Genomic DNA, 23,600 nt, shown 5'->3' on the forward strand with positions numbered 1-23,600 from the left:
TGTGCTGAGGAGGGATGCAGAGTATATTGGGAAAAAGATGCTAAGGATGAAGCTGCCAGGTAACAGGAAAAGAGGAAGGCCTAAGATAAGGTTTATGGATGTGGTGATCGAGGACATGCAGGTGGTTGGTGTGACAAAGCAAGATGCAGAGGACAGGAAGAAATGGAAACAGTTGATCTGCTGTGGCGACCCCTGACGGGAGCAGCCAAGAGAAGAAGATGAAGAAAGGGATCTGTATTTTACTGATGGCAGGTTGTGGGGTTGTAGGAATCAAGAAGGAAGCAATAAGCTGTAGGGCTGTGTAATGTTTAGTGGTGGTGGAGTCTGAAAGGTGGTAGATGGTAAGTAGGAAGGTAGGGCTGTGTAATGTTTAGTGGTGGTGGAGTCTGAAAGGTGGTAGAAGGTAAGTAGGAAGGTAGGGCTGTGTAATGTTTAGTGGTGGTGGAGTCTGAAAGGTGGTAGAAGGTAAGTAGGAAGGTAGGGCTGTGTAATGTTTAGTGGTGGTGGAGTCTGAAAGGTGGTAGAAGGTAAGTAGGAAGGTAGGGCTGTGTAATGTTTAGTGGTGGTGGAGTCTGAAAGGTGGTAGAAGGTAAGTAGGAAGGTAGGGATGTGTAATGTTTAGTGGTGGTGGAGTCTGAAAGGTGGTAGAAGGTAAGTAGGCAGGTAGGGCTGTGTAATGTTTAGTGGTGGTGGAGTCTGAAAGGTAGTAGAAGGTAAGTAGGAAGGAAGTATTTTCTATGAAGATAGACAGTTAGGTTGTCCTGGTATTTTCTCTTATGTTTCTGAAATGTGAGCAATAGAGGGGGTTTGAAAGGATGGAGTATGAGGTTGTAATTAAGACAGGAAATACTGAGAGTTTCTTTGTGGAAACTAGAAGCTGAAATGTAGAAAAATAGGTACTGTTGGGAAGGAGCCTGAGTATGAATGGATATAGTGCAAAGCAGTATGGGAGGGAGAAACATTGTTTGGAATGATGCTGAATGCTAAACAGAAGTTAGGAAATAGGAAAACACAAACAGGAGGGTTTGTATGATAGCAGTGAGGTTGTTTGGAGAGGGTTAGGGAATGGCTGTCACAGTTGAAATATGCATGTGGGAAGTTTAATGGTAGGGTAAAGGGGTGGGTGAGAATTGAGGGTATGATAAGGCAGTGTAGTGGGCTGTCCACCTTCAGGTCATTATTACAGAGAGCAATCAGTTTGTGGGCACAAAGTAGAGCAGTTTTTCTTTCTTTTATTGAATACAGAAATAAGGAAGTTAAGGAAGACTAAGTAACTGGCTTATGCAATGTAAACCACTGGTCAAGAGAAGGGACAGTAGAAAACCTAGTAAGGGTTCCTCAGAGTACAAGGACTACCTCTTTGGAGGAATATCACAGCCACTTTCCAGCACAAGGCAGGGACGTATTTGACTAGTTAGATTTAATAGACAGCAGGGCTCTTCATGTTAAACTTGGCTTACTGCACATTGACAAAATTCTCACTGAAAATGACTGCCTTGTTGCAGAGATCCTGCAGTACTGGGGTCAGGATTGGATGTAGTGACCACAGGCTCTGAAAGGAAAGAAAAGAGAAAAACTCTACTAAACTGCATTATTATTATTAAGGTAATAAAGTTAATCTTAATTCCTAGAGATGAATCAAAGCAAGAAAATATGGGGTATTGTAAGAGTAGAGAGAGATAGTAAGAACGTTTATGAATTAAAGTCAAAACAAGTTTAGCAGGAGGTATTCTGAGAATCACAGTAATACAGTGTATAATGCTTTATAGGGAAAATTATCATAACATAGTGCAACACTTCTTCTTCTTCTTTCGGCTTTTCCCGGTTAGGGGTCACCACAGCGGATCATCTGTCCGCTCATGATTGGCACTAATATGCACAATATAAAACCATCACTAAGTAAACATTCACTGGATTAACTAGTTTGTCAGAAGAGTGTTATAGCTACCAAAACATAAGCAACTGACATTAGATACATACTTTTTAGGGGCACACGGTCAGCATACATAAAGCTTATCTGACTTGAAAGAAATCAATACTATTCCAACACACTACCAAGGTCTTTTCATTGTTCTACAGTCTTAAAACAAATAGAAATGTAATAACACAAGACACACATACCTGCACTGTGAAGGAAGATGGTGACTGAGTGAAAGAGGAAACCAAAGTGAAGGGAGATTTAACAATACATTCTACTACAGTGACCCTCCCACCCTCAGATCAGTTATTACACAGAGCAATCAGTTTATAGGCATTACAAAGTAATTAACAAGGAGGCAAAAATCCATGCATCCATCCATCCATCCATCCATCCATCCATCCATCCATCCATCCATCCATCCATCCATCCATCTATCCATCCTCATCCCCTTTTTTCCCATTTTTGCACATGTGGTCAGGGTGTCACTTCAATAGTGACAATTATCTAGAGGCAAGGTTTACACCACTGGGTGGCTAGCCCTGCCATGCTAATTCATCCACACCACATACTTGCTTGCACATATATGGTTAATTTAGAGTGTCCAATCCACCTATAGCATGTCTTTGGAATGTGGGAGGAAACCAGAGCACCCAGATGAAGCCCACATGAACACAGGGAGGACATGCAGACTCCGCACAGAAGGCATCATTGCCAAGAATCAAACAGGGAACCTCTTGCTGTGAGGTGACAACACTATCTGCTGTGCAAACAGATTTTCTTTCATTTACTGAATGCGGAAATCGGGAAGACTGGGAGACTATGTAACTGGCATACACAGTGTAGACTGTTGGTCAAGAAAAGTGACAGTGGCCAACTTAGTAAGTGATCCTTATAATGCAATGGCTACTCCTTTGGAGGAAATACCACATCCACTTTCTAGCACAGGGCAGGCATGTCTTTGACTAGTTAAAGTTAATACACAGCAAGGCTGTTCATGTTAGACATTGCACAATAACAAAATTCTCAGTGAAAGCTTTCGGGAGTTGAGCTTTGTCGCAGGGCTCCTGCAGTATCAGGGTCAGGATTGGGTGTAGTGACCACAGGCTCTGAAAGAAAAGAAAAGAGAAAAACTCTACTAAACTGTAATATTATATTCATGCAATAGAGTTAATGCTTATTCCTAGAGATAGGGGAAAACCATGGTCAGTCTGAGCAAGAGAACATGGGGTATTGTAAGAATAGAGAAATGGTAAGAAAGTTTATGAATGTAAAGTCAAAATAGGTTTTGCAGTAGGTATTATGATAGAGAGATACAGTGATACAGCATATAAAGCTGTACAGAGCAAATTATCATAATATAGCTCTACTGTGGTAAGCACAGTATAAAACTATCACTTAGTAAACATTCATTGGATTAACCAGTTTGTCAAAAGAGTGCTATAGATACCGAAACACCAGCTACGTTACATGCATACTTGTTAAAGGGCACAGGGTCAACATACATAAAGCTCATCTGACTTGAATGCAATTGATACAAATACAACACACTACCAAGGTCATTGCTGTACATGGCCTGCAGTATCAGGGTAAGGCCTGGATACAGTGACCACAGGCTATTGTACAATGACAAAGTTTTCTGTGAGAACTTTCAGGAGTTAGGCCTTGTTGCAAAGCTCCTGCAATATCAGTGTCAGGATGGGTCTAGTGACCACAGCTTTTCCACAATGACAAAATTCTCAGTGAAAACTTTTGGGAGTTGGGCTTTGTCACAGAGCTTCTGCAGAACTGGGTCAGGATTGGATGTAGTAACTACAGGCTCTGCACTGTGATGGAAGATGGTGGCTGAGTGGAAGTAGAGACTAAAGATGTACCATTTCCAATGAATGATGTTGCCTTCCTTGACTTTTAGTCCCTTGAGTTATTACAATATTTTCATTATGTTTACTATCTTTCCTCTCAGTCTGTCAGTGTAGAAGGATAAAACCCTGATTTCAATCCAGGAGACAAATTTGGTTAGTGGCTTGGGAACCTGCTGACATTATCACGGGGGAGGAGATGAATGATGACGTTTAACTTGCTCATGTCTTTTCTGGGCTGGGTTGTGGCATGTGCTTGAGGCAAACTTTCTGTGGTTGAATCCCTACTGGGAGGCTACAGATCACAGAGTGGTTTGTTTGTGTCTTTCGGCTTTTCCTGGTTAGGGGTTGCCACAGCGGAACTCCGGTCCGCTAATGATTGGCAGTAGATTTTTACGTGCTGGCTTGCCAGGCCTAACACACAACCTTCAATGAAGGAACGCCCATTCACGCATGTCGACACACAGAAGATGCTCTAACTGAGAATTGAACGGGCAACGTCTAACTGTGAGGCGACAACGCTACTGCAGCACCACCACTGCAGTACAGATCACAGAGTGGTGATGGTCTAAAATGGAAGCAGGGCCATCTGATCATGTCATATGCAGAAGTATGGACATTTATCACAAAATCCAGTGGCATGCCAAATGCCAAATCCCTGGATGCCAATAAGCATGCCCAAGGGAGCGCTACAGATTAAAGAAGAAAAAAAAAACAGTCCTTCTCATAGATCATGGCTCTGCTCATGATCTGCATGTCAACTGAATGAACCGTAGGGGAACAAACTGGCAGAGGCCTGGACGGAAAGCTCAGTACTCAAGGGGGAGGACTGGAGCAAAAGCAGAAAATGTTTACTCTCTTTTCTTCTTAGGTATACATATTCATTTCTTTTAGTTTTTCACATATGTGTTATTGTCAGTCATATATAATTAGTGTCGTTCCCACCTGGATAGCATTATTTTTGTCAGATGGAAGTCTCACTGCAAAAGTATGCAGTATTCCTGCCATGGTCTGACTAACTGTCTGCAGAAAAAATTAATAATTTTCCATTTTGTATAGGCAATGCATTTTCCTCAGTATCTTATGAACCCCTCCGTTATCTTCACTGCCTTTTCATTTTAACACCTGCATGCAGAATATTTGATATAGCTACACCTCGGTCCCTTTCAGTTTCAGTGACTGTTAATAGCTCACTGTCAGTATAAGGTTTCCATCTGAGTTTCTGTTACTTGGTTTCATTATGTCATACTTTTCTGTGATGAAGCTATGCTGCCACTAGCTGTCCAGGTCTCTAACACTGCAAAAGTCTGCTTTTGTGCTTTTTCCCTAAGCACCCTACCTCAGAAATTAAACATGTTGCAGACATTTGTGCTGTTTGTGAAAAAAAATGATGTTCCTGCCTGACACTCTGCAATGTCACTTATATAGACAGCAAATGAGGGTAGGTCAGAAATTAACCCTGGGGTGTGTCATTTACAAACCTCTTCTCTTTACTGTGAATCATTCCAAATCTTCCCTTGTATTTGGTGCATTTAGTGTTAATTGAAAGCACCCTCCTCCCCAGCATTCATTCCACAGTTGTCTGTTTATAGGAATATGTCAAAAGTCATGTTAAAATGTAGAGGGAGCAACATTTACAGTACTTCCCTTGTCTATTATCTCTTGGTAACTCACTGAAAGTAATCTCTTCAACTATATCTAACATTTTTTTTGGATTGATTTTGGATGAAAATACAGCATTCTGTACTTTAGCATTAAACAAATAAACATCCATCCATCCATCCATCCATCCATCCATCCATCCATCCATCCATCCATCCATCCATCCATCCAATAAATAAAATTATGTTCTTTGTTATAATGTGAAAAGCTTTAAATTTTTGTTGTCATAGGACAAGATCCCAACAGTGCCTTCTTATAAGGGACTCTGTCTCTGCACCGCATATTTTACTTAAAATAAAAAAAAAATAATCCTTGCAAACTCAGGGGGAAAGCTTGAATTTGTGTCCATTTTGGTTTACAATTCCCACTGAACTATAACCTGTGATTGCTTTAATAAGTCTGACATGATCTCATTGCAAATCCATGCTTCCTTGGATTCTGTCTAGTGGTATCCATGACATGATTTGTAATTCATTCTTTTAAAATGGTTCGGTTAGTGAGTTTAAGAGTCACTGAAAATTGAAATAACTGATTTGTAACCTAATACCTTCTACCACCTTGATCCCAGTCCTGAAAAGTGGGTCTTGTTATTCATTTTTTTGATCTTCAAGCATGACCACATTCCTGATTTGTTAAAAGGCATTATCAGAAGTACGGCAAGTTGAAGACACAGATCTTCAGAATTTTAGTGGGAATTTTATTAGAGAACACTGTTTTTTACCTCAGTTTTGAGATTTCATTCAGATCCCTTGTTATGCAGATGGCCTGACATAACCCACCCCTCATACTAACTAATTCTCGTATAAGTTTATTTCCACAACCTGTTTTGTGAATAATGAGCAGAAATACTTGTTCATTATCTCTGTCATCTGAGTGTCATGCTCTGTTTACATACCCTCTCCTGTATGAACTGTTAACGTGCCTCATTTAGCTTTTATCTTTGTCACTAATATACCTATAAAAGGTTTTATTAACCCTCCGAGCAAACAATAAAATGCATTCCTTATTTTGAGTCTGCTGCCATGATTGTGTTTCATGTTTCACTCTGCTTTATCTGATGTTACTCTGTCTCTCTGTCTGCCTTTCTCTCTGTCTCAGTGCCTAACTCTCCCCTGCCCCACACATTTCTGCTCCCCATGCATTTAATTAGAATTTCTGAGTATTATAATATCACTTTAACCTTTCCACCAACCCATCTCATGTTAAAAAAACAGATTTGTCACTTTTGCTGTTTATGTCGATTTATTTACTTCATGTACTCTCTAATATGCTTCTGACACACTCTTTCATTTTTACAGTCTCAGCTATTTTCACCTTTTGTTAGGGGATGGGAGGTTGTTGGGGGTTTGTTAGGATATTAATGGTTAAGGTATTTACCTGACAGGCGCAAGGTACATGGTCTGATTCTTACCTTTGCAGGAAATTGGCTAGGCTTAAAATGGCCCATAAGGGCAACTTGCCTATATCTATAAGAGTTGCTCATTTAAATTTAAGATAAATCAATTAACAAAATAAATGAAAGATAAACAAGCAAATGTTAAACAAAAGGAAAACTAATGAAGTATATTCTAAATAAAATGAATTTCAATATATAGATGAAACACAAGCTAATGAGATATTAAATTAAATAATACCACACAAGTAGTGAGGTAAAATGCCAGTAATAAATAATATAAATTCACATCTAAGGTAAAACAAAGATAGGAATTCAATATCCCAAAGTAACAACAAAACAATGTTTTAAATAAAAAGTTGTTTGTAGCATGCAGATTATTATATGCAGTACTGTGCATAATTTTCATCCACTATCAAATAATAAGTATAGTAGAATTATCCAATAAAGAAATAAACATGTCCTGGGAGAAGGGAATTGTATCAGTGTAGTATATCTGTTTTCATTATAAACAGACATGGTTTTCCTTTGCATGCTGTTAATGTATTGCTGCGGAACTCACAATTAAATGCAGATGTTGAGAGGTATTCAAACATCATCTGTATTTGAAAGCCTTTTAGCATCCTATCCCTCAAAACTATGTTTTTATTTGCTTTAGTGTGTAATATACATGCCACATATTCACAATAAAAAAAAACATTTAAAGTGAAGTGATTCTGCTAAAATGCTTGGTTTAAACTTAAAGACTTGCTTGAAAAATATTAATTGTTGTTTGTTTTATAATTGATTTATCTATTGTTTTAAAACAAACAAAAAAATATCTGAGTCATATTTATTTTTTTGGGGGGGGGGAGTTGTTCCAGAAAATGAATGACAAGGCCCACTGTGCTATCTCATTGCCAAATGTTTAACTAAGACAAATAAAATGGGGATTCTATAGATTATTGAACTATTATGTCCTAATCAATAGCAGGTATAATACGTATTCTTAGAGGCATACTTTTCCAGTAGTGAATGTTTTCACTGCAGATGACTGAGTACCTTTTTGCTTTCAAACAAATGTGTGAGTTTATCATCTTGTGTTCTGATAGTCAAGTCTCAGATGGTTATAGCACATAGGTTCATAGGTTCATAGGTAGGTACTAGGCTATTGGCCCTAGGGCCTATAAAAGCCTAGCCGAAAAGGTACCCTGGCTTTCGCATCCCAAGAAAATTATTTTACTGTGCCCCTTTCGAGCAGAGTCACAGAGGTGATCCCAGGAGTGAATTTCCTATTTCCCATCCAATCATCAAGATTTTTCTTGAAGAGTGCTAATGAGGAGCTTTGTTTGATATAGATAGGTAGTTTGTTCCAGAGTATAGGAAGTCTTTGGGACAGGAATCTATCCCTCTAGCATGTTCTGTTTATTGTGGTGACAAGGTTTAGGTTCCTAGATCATGTAGCTTGGAGGGATTGGGATTTCTTTAAGTGGAGCATGTCCAACAGCTCTGGGTTTGACATAGCTTTGTATGTTAGGCAGAGATCGCCTCTGAGTAGAAGATATGCGACTGAGTAAAGCTGGAGTTTGTTGAGATGGTCTGTTTGAGGCTGGTAATCTCTTTGTGAGGTATTTCTGCAGCCTATCCAGTTGTTGTAGATGTCTTTTGAGGTACATACCAAAAGGAGCATTGTACTCTATAATGGGTCTAATGAGTGATGGGTAGAGGGGAACAATGACCTCTTTTTTCCTGGATGAGAAACCTTTTGTGATGAAGCGATGTTATTATCAAAGGAGAGACTACTGTCCACCTATGTCCCAAGGTCTCTTATCACACTTTTGGTGTTAAGTAGACTACCACCTATGTGATAGCTCATGGGTACAGAGTTTTTACCAAAGGGGATGACAGTGCACTTTTTGGCACTGAGCTTGAGGCCATGGCTTTGACACCAGGCATCTGCCTCAGTGAGGCCCTTTTGTAGGATGTCCACATCGTTAAGAGTTTCAATTATGGCTCCTAGTTTGCAGTCATCTGCGAACTTCATTAGCCAAAGATCTTCTGTGTTAGCCTGTACTTCAGAAAAGTAGATACCAAACAGGAGAGGACCCAGGACTGAACCCTGTGGTACTCCACTTGTCACTGGTCTGAAGTCAGATTTGGAGTCTGCTACTTTCACAGTGTGGGTTCTGTCAGTGAGCCATTTGGCAGCCCATCTTGTGGCATAGGGATTTATACCTAGTTTAGTGAGTTTATCTATAATGCCAGAGTGGGGGATGGTGTCAAAAGCCTTGGCAAGATCTAGATAGGCTGTGTGAACCACCTTACCCTTGTCTACAGCTTTGGTGACTGCTTCAAAGAAGTCTGTCAGGTTTAGAAGACATGATCTGCCTTTTATAAACCCGAACTGGGTGGAGTCCAGAGTTTGGAGATTACCAATGTCTTTGCTTATAAGTTCCATGATGATACGTTCCATGGCCTTGCAGACCAGGCTCATTAGGCTAATGGGGCAGTAGTTCCCATGGTCTGTGGTGGCTCCCCCTTTGTGGAGTGGATAACCGTCGCTGTGGGTCATTCATTGGGCACAAAGCCTGAGGTGAGGCTATGATTGAACATAGTGCTTAGATGGGGTGCCAGTTCAGTCTGTAGTTCATGTAAAACACAGCCTGGGATGTTGTCAGGTCCCATGGATGCTGTGTTCTTGGCTTTGGAGAGTGTGTTTTTTACTTGTGCAGCCGTGATTACAGGAACTTTGCATTCTTCTGGTATAGAGATGGGCTTTTTAGGGGGTGAGAGGGGGGTAAAGTTAGCACTGAACCTATCTGCCAGGATGTTGGCAATATCAGTTGGTTCTGTATATTTAGTGCCATTGTGCTGTAACTCAGAGCAGATCTGAGTGCTGCCATTGAGATTCTTGACATAGCTATAGAATGCTTTGTGGTTGTCTTTAGAATCAATGGCGATTTTGTTTTCGTAACTAGCTTTGGAGGATTTTATGAGGGATCTCAGCTTCTTACTGAGGCTGACCAGGGATTTCTTCCAATCATGGGATTTTACTCTTTTTAGCAACAGTTTCTTTCTTCTGCTGTAGAGTTTGTTTATGGTAGTGGACCACCAGATTAGCTTCCTTTTTTTGGAGGATAGCATCTTGATTCTGTTAGGGATAGCATGATCCATGCACTTGTGTAAGTGCTTTTAAAGTGCATTTGTGTGGATTCAGCAGTTGTACATCTATGGTCCATCTGCATGGGTGTCGTGAAGTTTGCCACTTCTGTCTTAAGAAGAGTGAAGTTGGCTTTGGAGAAACTTTTCACGGTGGTTTCCCTAATGGGGAGTGGGGGTGGGTTGTGGATGTCTAGGGTGATTAGCTTGTGGTCGGATCTGACCAACTAGGAATTGATGTCTGGTGTGGAACACCGGTCGCCCATGTTGGTAATGACCAGGTCTGGGATATTGTGTCCCCTGGTGGAGGTGTAGATAAGTTGATCCAAGGCGTTGGAATTTATGAATTCCAGAAAACATTGAGCAAAAGAGTTGGTACATGAGTAGTTTTCCCAGTTAATGGTGGGGTAGTTGAAATCCCCCATTATTAGGGTGTTGGGTTGCACCCTAATATTTTCTAGTGTATCAAGAAATGAGGAGTGGGAATCCTGGGGCATGGTGGGGGATCTGTAGCAAGTTACAATTTGGATTTCGGTCTTGCCCAGAGTTAGTCGCACTTGGATAATCTCAGATGCATTATGCTGAGTAACTAGCCTAGAGGTGTGGATATCCTTAATGAATATGGACACACCTCCGCCTTTAGTGTTTCAGTCCAGGTTAAGTGGTATGAATTATAGCCTGGCAATGCAGGGGTGCTCTCTGGAGCCTTGAACCAGGTCTCTGTCACTGCACAGATGTCGATGTTCTCCATTTTAAGGAGTGCCTCGAATTAATGCATTTTGAGGTTTAGACTTCTAGCATTGAGTATCATTACCCTCAGATTTTGCTTCCTTGTACCTGTTACGGTGGTGAATTTGTCATTTGAACCTTGCCTAAAAAAGACACTACAGGAGTGGCAAGGGCCTTAGCCAGTATCCAGAATCCCAAGGGTGACAGGTGCAGGCCATCTCTGACAAATCATCGTGGTCTGTCGATCATGTCATCCCAGGCAGACAGATACTGGATCCCCTTAGAATGACACCAGAAGCTTAGCCAATTGTTGAAGTGACTCATTTTGTCCTTGTACTGTGGTTTCATTCTGAGTGATGGCAGGATGCTACTCAGGGCTAGGGTCATACCTGCCTGGGCTACAAGATCGGAGAGCTCCTCTATGTCTCTTTTCATGTAGTCCATTGAGGTACATCTCAGGTCATTCACACCAACATGGACAATGACAGAGTCATGTTTGTACTTGTTGTGGAGTGACCTGAGTCCGTGCATTATGTGGCAGATCCTGGCACCCGATAGGCAGCTGACAGTAACTTACTCCTTGTTTAGCCTGGTGAGTGAAACATCAGTGTGCCTGACTATAGAGTCACCTATGACTAGAGTGTTGGGTACATTGTTATGCCTTATGGGCTGTGGTTGAGTGGCACACTGAGTTTGTGGGCTATGTGTCATGTGTTGTGGGGTGGAGGTTGCTTGCGTTTCTGGTTTGGAGGTCTCTGTTGCTTGATCAGATTTTTATTGAGAGCCTCCGCAAATGTAGGTGAATGTTTTTTGTTGCTATGTGTATGTTTTAGTGGTGTAGGTTTTGGGGGACTATGTGATGAGTGTGGTGTGGTGCAAATGTTTACCTTCTCCTCTTGACTGTCTAGTCCAGTCTTGGATGAAGAGAACTTTGCTTCCAGTTTGGCTACATAAGTGCATCTCTCACAGGTTGTAATGTTGGGTGGTAGGAGAAGAGGGTTATCTGTGTACATGAGGCAATTGCTGCATTGCCCCAAGATGCCCAGATTCATCAGGTAGACAGGAGAAAACATTGGGAGCTGACCCTTAGACATGCCTGGATAGGTGCTTCTTTATTAAGTACTAAAAACTGTTTTCCTCTAGACAAGTGAGGAAAGTTGAGTGCTGTAGTAATTTGTAGCTTATTTAGTGCTTACAAGTTCTGAACAAGTGCTGAGCTCAAAGAAACAGATTTGAGTGCTAAAACTAAAAAATCTGGCTAGTTCTAAGGGAAAATTTGAAGAGCAGTCTTTATGGCGCCAGGAATAGTTTAACTCTAGCTAAGCAGCGATGCATTAAGTGTATTTTTTTTTAAATATAACAGTAGCAAATGAGCAAACTGATTTAAACAAATTAACCAATTAACCAATAAAAAGCTAAAATCTGAGCTCCGTTCCAGCAGTCTTTGATCAGACAAGTTCTAACTGCACACTCCTTCCACTAGGGTGCAGGGGAACCTTCTCCAAAAAAAGATGGTCTGGATTAGTGCTCAAGTTATACAAACAAAACTAGATTCAGCAGGTCTGAATTTAGTCTATGCTACAGCAAACAAGGCATATCAATTTCAGAAAGAAACGGTTCAAATAAGCAGGCACAATAAGCCTTTAACCAGAAACTCCCAGCTCAGAAGGGAAGAATCTACCCTCTCCTCCCACAAGAGTGCAGACCACACCTTCTTAATGTAAAATATCTGGCCTGAAGCCCAAGTGCTTAAACTAGAACTAATACACTTTTAGAATAACAGACACTAAGCCTTCAATCAGCAACTCCCAACTTAGAAAGATGTAAGTTACCTGTCCTGCCACAATAGTGCAGACCACAAACCTTCTTAATGTAAAACAACTGGTCAGAAGCCCAAGTGCTTCAACCAAAGGCTTAGAATAACAGTTACAATTTAATCAGGCTACTAACAATCAGTGATGAATTCAGCAGAATAAATACAATAAAGTAGGGAGAAATACAAATACAGTAAAAGCAGATGAATAAAGTTCAATTTTTTAATATATATATAACAGTAGAAAACGAGCAAACTGATTTAAACAAATTACCCAACTAACTAGTAAAAAAGCTCAAAACTGAGCCCTGTTCCAGCAGTCTTCAATCAGACAAGTTCTAACTGCACACTCCTGCCACTATGGTGCAGGGGAACCTTCTCCAAAAAAGATGGCCTGGTTTAGTGCTCAAGTTATACAAACAAGGCCAGATTCAGACAGATTACAAGTCTACTCAATACACTATGAAATTATCGAACAACTAAATTGTTTTAAGTCAAATAGGACTATGACATGCCTGGAAATGTAATAAAAAGAAAAAAGCAGAGCTTTTGTTCAATAGTAAATTTAACTAAAACTGTTATGCAATTTTAATGTTATTAAAACATGGGTTTTGATAGTGAGCGAAGGGCTGAGAGTATATATACCAGTTTTAGAAACAGGGATGTTTAAAATGATCACTGTTGTAGGAACCTAAACTATGTGGATTTCCCCCTACCTGCAGCTGCCAGCTTTGAAAAACTCTGGGGGCCTTCATAGGTTCGTAGGTTCAAAGGTTGGTACTAGGCTATCAGCCCTAGGGCCTATACAAGCCTAGCCATAACAATTCCCTGGCTATTTCTTCCCACACTATTTACTTCCCTGGACCCCTGTCTAGTAGGGCGACTGACGTGATCCCCGGGGTGAATTTCCTTTCTCCCATCCAATCGTCAAGGTTCCTTTTGAAGAGGGCCAAAGAGGCACTCTGTTTGACATGTATGGGCAATCTATTCCAGAGTCTGGGGAGTCTCTGGGTCAGGAACCTATCCCTCCAGCATGTTTTGTTTATTGTGATGACAAGGTTTAGATCCCTGGAGCATGTGGCTCTGAGGGATTGGGATTTCTTTAAGTGTAGCGTGTCCAACAGCTCTGGGTTTGACATGGCCTTGTATGTTAAGCAGAGATTGCCTCTAAGTAGACGATATGCGACAGAGTATAGCTGGAGTTTTTTAAGGTGGCCAGTGTAGGGCATCTGCTTTAGGCCTGTGATTCTTTAATGAGGTATTTCTGCAGCCTTTCCAGTTGTTGCAGATGTCTTGAGAGGTACATACCAAATGGGGCGCTGTATTTTATAATGGGTCTAATGAGGGATGAGTACAGTGGGACAATGACCTCCTTTTTTCTGGATGAAAAGCCCTTCGTGATGAGGTATGTCACATAGAAGGATTTCTGTTGTGGTGATGTGGTTATCGAAGGTGAGACCACTGTCCACCTGTGTCCCTAAATCTCTTATCATACTTTCGGTGTTTAGTGTACTGCCACCTATATGGTAATTCACGGATATATGTTTTTTCCCAAAGGGGATAACTATACATTTCTTGGCATTGAGCTTGAGCCCATGGCTCTGGCACCAAGCATCTGTTTCTGTAAGGCCCTTTTGTAGAGTATCCACATCATTTGGGGATTCAATAATGGCTCCTAGTTTGCAGTCATCTGCGAACTTTGTTAGCCAGATTCCCTTAGTGTTGGCCTGTACTTCAGAGAAGTAGATGCCAAACAAGAGCGGTCCCAGGACTGAACCCTGATGTACTCCACTTGTCACTTGTCTGGAGCTGGATTTGGAGTTGGCTACTTTTACAGTGTGGGCTCTGTCAGTAGGCCAGTTAGTAACCCATTGGGTGACGTAGGGATTAATGCCAAGCTTAGTAAGTTTATCTATGATTCCAGAGTGGGGGATGGTGTCAAAAGCCTTGGCAAGGTCTAGATAGGCTGTGGGGACCACCTTACCCTTGTCCATGGCTCTAGAGACTGATTCAAAGAAGTCAATCAGGTTCAGGAGACAAGATCGGCCCTTCACGAACCCAAACTGGGTGGGGTCCAGTGTTTGAAGGTTGCCAATGTCTTTGTTTATAAGTTCCATGATAATACACTCCATGGCCTTGCAGATAAGACTCGTCAGACTGATGGGATGGTAGTTTCTGGGATCCAAGGTGGATCCCCCCTTGTGGAGAGAGATAACTGCAGCTCTGCGCCACTCAGTGGGCATGAAACCTGAGGTGAGGCGATGATTAAACATGACACTTAGGTGAGGCACCAGTTCATATTGTAGTTCATGTAGTACACAGCCTGGGATGTCATCTGGTACCATGGATGCTGTATTCTTAGCTTCGGAGAGTGCGTTCTTTACCTGTGTGGCTGTTATTACCGGAATTTGGCAATCTTCCGGTATTGAGGTGGGCCATTTAGGGCGTGAGAGGGAGGTGAAGTTGGCACTGAATCGATCTGCCAGGATATTGGCAATATCCATGGGATCAGTATATTTAATGCCATTCTGTTGTAGCTCAGAGCAGATCTGAGCATTGCCATTTAGATTCTTGACATAGTTATAGAATGCCTTGTGGTTGTCTTTGGAATCTTTGGCAATTTTATTTTCGTAACTAGCTTCCAGGCACTGCTTCTGTCAGGAGGACATGGAGTTGACCTATAAAAGGCAGAAGGTGTGCCAAGAGCTTCAGAACTTTTTGCAAATGAAGCAAGCACTTCTCTTGAGGTCCACCTGTCAGTCTGCTCCCTTCATGCTGGGCAGGTAAGTCCTCTTTAGGGAAAGACTTCCTTTCAAATTCTAAGTTTTTGTGGAAATGTGCTATTTATTTCCTAAGAATTTTGTATGTGTGTGTGTGCTTAGGAAGCAAAGTTAAATGGACAGACATATTTCATTTTTTATGTGTTTTGTGTACTCAGGTGAACTTTTTGTGAGGAAAAAGTTTTATTTCTGACTAAAGTGTAAACTATATTTACAGTTTAGAGTTCTGTGGAGGGGGGGTACTGCCAGTGTAATACTTTCCTCATAACCTCTAGTTCTTTCCCTTATATACATACTGGTGCTTCAAGTCTACACTACTTACTTTCACATCTTCCTTCTCTGCTTATCTATGGAGCAGCAACCAGTCTCCTCAGTATTACCTTCCCCAACAAGATATTGAAGTTATCTAAGGAGTCTCATAAGATGTTTCTAGCTCCTCCACTGCCTCACCCCTGGTTGGCTGATTCCTCTGTGGTTAATCATTGCTCCTGAGAACACTCATCTTCTTTTCTGTGTCCTCTTGGTGTAGCATTTGCAGCCACCAAAGACTGGGGGATACCCATGTCTTTTTTGGTTGTAGGGAGGCCCAGTGCAGGCCAGGGAGAACCACTTTTATTGATGGCTGGGGAAGGACCAAATGAAGAGCTTTCATTTGGCTGAAGGGGGATTTGGAAGGTCAGACTAGTGTGCCCAAGTGGCACTGTGCTTAGTGAGAAAAACTGTCAACTTGTCTCTCTCACTATGGATAGTGCTAATCTACTAGGTTATGTTTAGGAACTGATGGCTGCCATTTCAACACCTAGTTAGTCCTCAAAAATAATTCCTTCTTAGTCTGACAGGATCTTTCAGTCAGAAAGTGAAGTTTTATAGGGAGAGGAGTGTATTTCTCAGGATTCTGCCAAGTCTGAGCTTTCATTTTCTGAAGAAAGTATTCCTACATACATCCTTGATCATGAAATCTCCTTTTCATAAATTTTATCTGATATGAGTGAGGTTTCCAGTGGGAGCAGAGTGAAGTGTCAGACTCAGAAAATGTATTATGATTTAATACAATTACAGATTCCTAAAGCAACTCCCACAGCTCCTGTTTTGTCTGCCTTACAGTACGTTATACTTATTGCAGCCATTTTACTGGACAGAAAACCTTTGGCTGCCACAATGTTTGACAGATTATATAAGGTACCCCAGCCTCATAAGTACCTATTTTCAAATCCAAAGGAAGACCCAGAAATCATCTCTCTCTCTTTCGAAAACTGCTGCTGCCATCCAGGTAATTGCTTCTAACCCTATTCTGTCAAATAAAGATGGAAAGGCAAAGGATATGTTGGGGAAGAAGATGTATGCTTCCTGTAATTTTACTTTCAGGATCTTAGATTGTCATGTCCATGTGTTAAAGTTTTTGCTTGTGTCTTTTGAGAATATGCAAAGTTATTACTTAACCTTCCATCTTCTGAGGTAAGACTAAACTTTAAATGCTTCTGTGATAGTTGATTCCCAGACAGTTTGGTTCTGTGGGTTTTGGTAGTGAGCAAATGGCTGAGAGTATATATACAAGTTTTAGAAACAGGGATGGCAATGGGAATCCCCCCCTCAGTTCCTAGGAATTCTCTTTTTCCAATGTAACCATAGTACTCTCCTAGGGAGTCATAGAATTGGTGCCCTTCAATCTTCAATGCAAAGTCTATTATTAAAGGATTTTTCTGTTTCATAAACCAGAAGGATCCTCATAGCCAGTACTGGATCTGTTGGCTTTAAACCTCTATGTCAAGATTCCAAAATTAACAACATTATCACTTCAGAATTTTGTGCCATTGATCCCAACCCTAGCTTTTATGGTAAAGCTAGACTTAAAGGATGTCTATTACCACATTCCTATTGCCTGCTTTGCTGTATCTGTGTTACCATACCAGTTCTGTGTTTACCCTTTGGACGCTCCATGACACCAAGAGTATTTACACAATACATATCTCCAGTCATAGCTCAATGCAGACTCTAAGTCATAACCATTTTCCCATATTTGAATGATTGGCTTATCCTTGCAGACTCTTCTTCTAGCTGTGAAGAGTCTCTAAAAACTGTCCAGGAAGTTCTACTAAATCTGAGATTTCAAATCAACTGGCAGAGGCCTTCTCTCATTCTTTCGTACAAATGGTAATCCTGCATTATTTGTTAGACTTGACCAAGAGAAAAGTTTTTCTCCCTCCAGAAAAAAATAGAAATGTTTCAATAGGTCTTTCTGAGTGTCTCCAGCCTAAACCATGCATCTTCAAGGGAGTTTCTCAAGATTCTGGGTACATGGTATCAATATTTATTATGCTACCTTTTGCCAGATCCACATGAAAAAAATACAGTGGTTCCTCGGATCAGTCTGAACTCAGTATCTGTACCATTTCACTTTTCATATTCAGTTTCTGGGTTTTATGAGGAAGAAACTGGAATAGTGGACAAGACAACTTGCAATCCTGGTCCTCCATTCTCACTTCCATCCCCCTTCATTCATTTATGACAGATGCTTCAGATCCTGCATGGAGAGTAGTTTCAAAATAGGGTAAAAGTGCAAGCTCTGTGGGATCCTGTAGACAGAGATAAGCACATAAATGTCAGAGAAATGTTGGCTGTTTTAAATGCTTTGAAAGCCTTGAATTATCTGTGGTTGCCATGACCTCTGCTATTGAATACAGACAACCTCCACAGTGATGTGGCACTTAAACAAGGAGGTACCAATTCCTACCCCCTTTGTAGGCTGGCTGTGATGACCCGAGAGCTAGCAATTCAACTCAATCTGACTCTTCAGTCTTCATACATTCAGTCAGAGCAAAATCTTATTGCAGTCAGGCTCATCAGGGCAAAGATAGGCCTCACTATGTATGAAAATTTCATCCAGGAGTCTTCCAAGAATTGAGCCAGTTGTGGGAAGGTTTCAGGTGGATCTGTTTGTCTCCTTTCAGAGCAGAGAACTAAAGAAATTCTTGTCCAAGACTCTTTGCGGGCAGGCCTAAAAGACGGATGCCTTTTCATTGCCATGGATGGGAATGTTTGTTTGCCTTTCCACCCACTAATTACAAGAGTTCTTCTAACAATCCAGACAGACTCTCTAAAATTGTAGTGGTAAAACTCTTTTTTCACAAAATAAAGTGTTTCCCCCCCCTTTTTAATCTGGCCAAGGGTAATTACCACATTTTTCCCAAGGACCAGATTTACTCACACAAGACACGGTTAGTTTGATACAACCCAAATGGGAAATGCTTTAATTAACTATCTGGATGATATGATTTTGATACCTTTTATGGATACTTTACCTAAGGATGCACAGTAAGTACTTAAGGAAGAGAGAAAAACTGCTACGAGAAAATCATATATGGGTAAGAGGAAAAGAATTTCTAGTGGGTGCCATTCTAAGAGCCAAGATTTTTAGCTGGCCTGGATATTTCTGGTTCTTGAATATTTGTGTGCTTTACTGTCCAATGTTTTGTCATACTCTTCTTTCAAGGTTCATTTGTCAGCTATTTCAGCTTGTCTGTCTATAGATCTCCATTTCCAACAATGCTCAAATAAACATTTTTGAAAGGGGTCTTGTATATCAGCCCACGTAGGAAACAGGTGGCTTCTTCTTTGAATTTCAATTTTGTGCCTGAAAAGCTTACTTAGTCTCCATTCAATCCAGCTCATTGGGCTGACTTGAGGTTCTTAACATGGACTGTCGTACTCATTGTTCTGAAATGTGTTAGGAGGGTGTCAGAGTTGCAAGCACTTATGGCAAGCCAACCCTAACTTATTTTTCACAATGACATGTTTCCTTTATGAGCAAATTCTACCTTTATGCCTAAAGCAATTCCAGAGCTTAATTGAAGCCAAACCATTAACCTCCCAGTTTTCTTTCCTCAACCTAGGAACATAGGAGAAAGATCTATTCATTCTGTGGATGTGTACAATTGATTGGATACTACCTAGATAAAAACAAATCAACCTTTCAGGAAAGCTGAGCTGCTGTTTGACTCCTATGAAGGTAAGAGGAAAGGGCAGCCAGTGTCAATGTTATCTATATCTTCATGGTTGTCTCATGCTATTACTTTTTGTTGCACTCACCATAACAAGCCACTTCCAGGGAGAGTTTCTTTTCTGTGGCTTTCTGGAAAAGCTTGTACTCTTCAAGCATTCTGGAGCATCAAATTAGTCCTCAGTGCATAAAGTCTTAACCTGGTGATGAACATGTGCAGGACCAGTACCAGCTAAGATGTTTAAACAGTGGACTAAAACTATTAAGTTTGTTGGACAGGTTTATTTGTGTGAGGATATTATTCCAGAGTTTAGCAGTGTATTGGAAGTAGAGCGAGTCTCCTGCAACATTATTTGGCTTACTTGTGAGTAGTAAGAATTTATTACTAGAACAGAGATCCCTTGCTGGACAGTAAGCAGTAATATGTTTTTAGTGCAGGGCATTTTTCTAGATGAGGAATGAGTTTGTGTGCTGCAGTTAGTTGTGAGTATGTTAGGAAGTTGTGCAGTTCAAGCCAGTTTAATTACTTTAAGCTATGGCAGTGGTGGCTCCTATGAGGGAAATTGGTGGCAAATGTAGCTATTTTATTGTAGTAGGAGGTGAGTTTCTTCCTTTTCCATGACAGAATAATGATCTTGGCAATCTGGGAGCATCTCATAGTGGAGTCACAGTTCCTCCATGTTAAGAAGAGTCAGCTGATATGGTATGGGCACTTACTGATGAGGTCTCCTGAGTACTTCATACAGGAAGTGTACCTGGTGCATTTATTATTGATCAAGTATAAACTAGATGAGGTTTCAACTTGTCAGGTGCATTTCCACGGTGCAACCCTTTATCTCACTTCCTCAGAGGGAATCATTGCTGCCATGATTTCTGTTTCTGCACGGGCAGTGATTCAAACAATTTTTGGCTTTTCATTTTCTTGCCTTGATGTTACAGTGTTTTCATTGTATTGTAAAGATCATCAGCCAGTCTTTGTGCTTGAGAGGTCAGGGTCCTATATCTAGTACCCAGGCCAGAATTCAAGGGATGTCTTAAAATGTCCTTTATTAGTAGCCGTTTTCATCAAAAACAGCAACTAATTCCATAAGGTGGCACCTTGAGTTCCAAAGTACCTTTTATCTTTCTCAGGTTTCTATTACATTTATCTAATTCCCCCATTAAACTGATATTTCATGTACTACACGGGATATTTCTTAAAGTTACATCTAATGCACCAACTAGCAGCTTGTCAACAAAACACTTTTACATCAGCAACATGATACCGCTGTCAAGCAACATGTTACCTCTGAAAAGCCTATATATTTCAGCTGAACAAGTCTTTTTGTGTAACAAACTCTTTTCATCCCCCTTCCTTTCTTAATAAAATGCCATTGAAGCATTTCTGATTTCTTGATCTCTTTTATTCCAGATTGGCAACTTATTTTCTGTATTTGATGTAATCAATTATCAGAATGAAGGCAACATAAAGTCCACATGCCTGTATGAGATTGCATAAAAAAGGTCATAAATCTCCAGATGACACCTCCTTATTATTGCATTAATATATGGTTATACCATTAGGGACCTATCTGCAAGGTAACAATTTCATCTGAATGCAAAATATCAGTATACATCAGTATATGTAGCTTTTATTGTTCTTCACAAATTCTAACCAATCATTTTTAGCACTGAGTGTAGTATTATTTCATACTCTCTCCAAATACTTAATTCAAGTAATCTTGTAATAATGTCTGATTTTTCTTTGTATCTACCATCAGCCCTGTTTTAGAGTTGTTAATTTACTCATCCAGAGTTGTCACAAGAGAGTTACGGTTGGCATTAATATATTAAATAAAAATAGGCCAATATGGAGCTTTGGGGCACACCCTTTTGCGCCTTTGTGCTTTTGGAAAAATGCATACTGTATTCTGACTCTTCCGTCTCTAGGCCCTAGCCATTTTATATTACAGTTATTTAAATATGAGTTAACATATAGTTATTCCACTGTCTTGATTATGGGAGAGTGTGGAATGGAAACAAAAGCTTTTGGAAGATCCACATATGCAACATTCACTAGTAAATTTTCATCTGGAACATCAAATACATTGTTATAAAATCTTAGTTAGCTAGCTATACAAAACCGAATACATGTAAATCCATGCTGACTGAGATTAAGACTAAGTCACAGATATGAAGGCATTGTTGTTAAAAACATCTTTTCAAAAACTTCCTTAGAACACATGTAAGGTTTGTAGGATGAGGACTGTAACTAGTTTGGGCCAAAGGGAGCAGCCACCTTGGGTGCAAGGTGTTAGGGGTTGCGATCAACAGATCCAATTTTATTTTTTCCTGCACACGTAAACATGAGAGTGGGACAGTAGAGCCTGAGGTCGTGTACTATCCGGTCTGTAACTGAGTTTGCAGTCTCTGCACAAACTATACTGACCATCTGTGAAATTATTAGTCATTTTCTTCTACCAGCTATGACATCATCTGCTATCTGACAGGGAAAGTCTGGGGGAACCATGTTAACTTATCTATATTTTTTTAACTGCTTGCCTTGGCTTGATAGCATACAATTATAGAGAAAAGTAACAAGCTGGAACTCTTTTACAACTCATTATCAGCATTTTAGAGGAAAACTAATACTTATATATAATGCATTTTAGTATGCTAAATTACAAGCCTTACTGAATTTGGAAATAAATGATAATATAAAACTAAAAGACATAACAAAAACATATACAGGATCAGATCAGTTAAGATCACAAAACACACTTTTTATATAACACAAAGAATTCCTAGTTTATGAAATAGATTACTGGCCCGGGATTCAATAATGCCTACACTAAGTGTACACCATTCTGAGTGAACAGACAACACAGGCATAACTCATACCTTCTTCCTCCTAATTTTAATTTTCCTACTGATTTTCTTGCAACTTTAAATATTGACAGGTATTCATAAAGATTATCACAAAATGTAGGCTACATGTACTTAGTGTAATCTTTCTGAGTGACTAGAAAGTACAAAAAATATGGTAGGGTTGTTTATGAATACATATTGTGCACACTTAGTGAAGGTCTAATACCTTTTTAAAACAGAAATTAGATGATTGAATATGTTCACAGGTATATGACTCCAAACAAACTTTGGCAAGGAAATGCAGATAAAATTACACAAACCTGTGAAAACTATATTTGAAAACAAGAGGCAATGGCCCCCAGGTAAAAATCACAAAAGCAATTTATTTTTTTAAGTGCATTTGTCCTTCACAATACGAGACTTCCTCAGAACAAGAAAGAAACTTTTTTCACAGACTTATTTGATCTCCACAAGCCACCTAATACATTCACCCATAACAGAGATGGCCAAATGAACTTATCTGTGTAAATTACTTCCTTTTAAAATGACATTCAGTAAATGCATTTACCATAAAGCATGAAAGTTAAAATACCCACAATTATATAGAAAGTAATAAACATGAATACATTTCTTGATTAATCCATAAGTTAAAAAATGTTTGTGTAGATAAATATAAGTTCTAAGTTTCTAAGTAAATTCACCACTGGATTTGTTGTGAAATTTATAACCCAACCACTTTCAATTTTAATAATGGACATATCTTTAATCTCTGTGTAATTCTCTATATTCAGTCAAGGTCTCCCAAAGACTACCCATCACTTTAGAGTTAATCTGTTCCAATACTAAAACTTTATATGATATTGACAGATCTCACTAGGCTTAAACAAGGCATTTGTCTCATTTTGTTGAGAAATGTCATAAAGGTGCTCATAAATGCATTTTCTTTTTCCTATATGAAATGCATCCCGTTTTTGGCACCAAGCAATGTATACTGGCCCCGTAGTTAAACAGTTGAAAAACATATTGTAAAGGATGAAAGCAATTAATAAAATAAATAGTTTTTTGTGATTTTTACTAGGACCATTGTCTTTTGTTTCAAACACAGTTTAATTGATTCTTATCAGGTATATGAACCAAGTTTTGAGGACTCAGCACTCCCTGTTAATCTTAGGGCCTGAATGTAGGAATCTTAAATTTATGAACTTATGAACGTATGGTGAAGGTCACAGAGACTAGATCCATATCAGTGGCTCATCTGGTAGCACATTCACATGTGGTTCTGGAAGATCAAAAGGTTGTGGGTTCTCTTCCAGGTACTTGGAATAATTTTTCTATACTGACACTGCAGTGTAGCATTAAGAGGGTGTTACACACTTTAGTGTGCCATCCTTCAGATGAGACCTTAACACACAATATACTGTGGTACTGATTTGATCTAGAAGTGCTTGGACATATTTATCAGAT

Source organism: Protopterus annectens, chromosome 5.part1, assembly GCF_019279795.1.
Source record: "Protopterus annectens isolate FY-2018-M chromosome 5.part1, PAN1.0, whole genome shotgun sequence".
NCBI lineage: Eukaryota > Metazoa > Chordata > Ceratodontiformes > Protopteridae > Protopterus > Protopterus annectens.